Raw genomic sequence first — 2,297 nt, forward strand, 5'->3', positions numbered from 1 at the left:
GCCTTGTTGAACCTCGTACAGTTGGCCTCCGCTCATCGATCCAACCTGTCCAGGTCCCTCTGCAGAGCCTTCCTACCCTCGAGCAGATCGACACTCCCGCCCAACTTGGTGTCGTCTGCAAACTTACTGAGGGAGCACTCGATCCCCTCGTCCAGATCGTTGATAAAGATATTGAACAGGACCGGCCCCAAAACTGAGCCCTGGGGAACACAGCTTGTGACCGGCCGCCAACTGGATTTAACTCCGTTCACCACAACTCTCTGGGCTCGGCCGTCCAGCCAGTTTTTTACCCATCGAAGAGCGTACCTGTCTAAACCGTGAGCCGCCATCCACTCCTGGCATCACTCAGAAGTGCGTGAATGGGACTGGAGGTGTAGGGTGGCACCAGCTTCCAATCAAGATGCCACTTGATCGTCTGTAATATGTATACAGGTACAGAACAACAGATGTGCTAACTAGCTGTTTGCACGTGTCTGGGCAGGAGGCATTTTTTCCTGTGCAGTGTGGTACAACACTGGAGATGAAAAAACTAAACTATAACATATCACTGTAAGTAAGGGCAGACCATGTAGGGTGAAGCAGAGACAGAGACGAGCTACGGTCCTCCCACCAGTACCACTGTCACTCCGGCATGTGATGAGAGCAGCAGGCTTCTCTATTGCAGCCATGGCAGTGTGTTGCTCTGTAGGTATTCTGTCATGTTAGAAGAAAGCAAAAGAATATCCTGGAAAGAAAAAGTCATTCTGATCGCTCTTTCTCACTGCTGAAATAGTTGTAACTACACTAGAGACTAAGAGCGAAATCCAGCATCAAACTATAGGAAGAGCCAGAGAAGTTTCATATCTCTTTCCAAAATATTTTCTTTGTTGCAAACTGTTCCTCCATAAATGGTACCTCCATGTAAGTGAAGGAGCCTGTCATGGAAGCACAGATAGCTGCCACAGATGAGGAAAAGTCTGATGGTCCACTGCAATACAGAGATCACTTCAGGCATATCTTTCTTCACTGCAAATTGTTTGTCTTTAAATAAAGTGCCTTAATTTCTCTGTTTCCTTGTCTATAAAACGGAGATACTGCCTTCCTGTATGATAGTAGGTTATATTAGTAAAGCATTTTAAGGTGATTAAATGGCTTGTGCTATGGAAATGGAGATTATTACCATGTTGAAACTTGAAGGTACTGACCTTGACAAAAAGGTAAGAAACAGCCTGCCTGCATGATCAAGCAGCATTAGTGAAGCCAGCACTTCACTTTCATGATGCTGAACTGTAATATAATCATCTCTAATGTAGCTGTTAGAGGAGCTTCCCAGCCTCACTGGGAGAACTTGCTTAGGAAGGTCTTTTCTATGGCATGCAATTACAAAATGAGAATGCGAGGGAGGGTACGCGATGAATGAAAACAAACATGATTCTAGGGACAACTGTTGGTGGTTAATACTCGACCATTACTTCTTGACAGGATTAATGTCTTTCTAATCACACTAATCCCTTCTGATAACTTTATCCATAATCCATCTATTTCAAAGCAACATCCAGATGGCTTCTGGTGGAGAGGAAGACAAAATAAACATGCAGAATGGGGTCTTAACAGCAGGTTTTTCTATTTTCCCTTTCTGGGGATATAGGTTTTCATCTTGAGACAGGTCCAAAAATGTGCTTTTTATCAGACAGCAACAGAAAAAACTACAGAATTGCAGAGAAGATAGAAAGTTCTATTTTTATCTGTAAATAAAATACTTCATAAGTACTCTGATGCTTCTCAGTGACAACCAGAACAAGCCTAGAGGTGCTCATAAGGGGTTAGCTACTCGTTTGCATGCAACTAATTAGATTTCCAAGATACTGAAGGAATTCCCTTCCTTATTACGTCAAAATTGCTATAGTAGTTTGGGGGGTTTTACACAGATTTCTCTCAAAGCAGACATGAAACTTACTAAATAGTTTCATTGGTTTCTACTATTATCAATATTTTAAACAACCTAGTAACTGACTTTACATTTTTAATGAGTCACATATAATAATAATTCCTGGAGTTGTTGAGGTCTTCCTCTTCCCTTCTAGTTTCCTCTTAAAAGCTTCATCTAGGTTTCATTAGATCTTCCACTGATCCTGGCTTCGCTCTTCACCTTCCTCCTTCAACAAGGACCCCATAAAGTAGTAATTTATTGTAACCTTTCATAAATCACATGGAGACTGTCCAAAAAAAGTAAACAAACTTTAATCAAGCCATCCTAGATAAAATAATTTAGCTAGAGGTTTTTTTACTAACAATCAGCAATGAAACAATTGAAGTCT

The sequence above is a fragment of the Fulmarus glacialis genome, unplaced genomic scaffold (assembly GCF_000690835.1).
Source record: "Fulmarus glacialis isolate BGI_N327 unplaced genomic scaffold, ASM69083v1 scaffold6681, whole genome shotgun sequence".
In the NCBI taxonomy this organism is placed as follows: Eukaryota; Metazoa; Chordata; class Aves; order Procellariiformes; family Procellariidae; genus Fulmarus; species Fulmarus glacialis.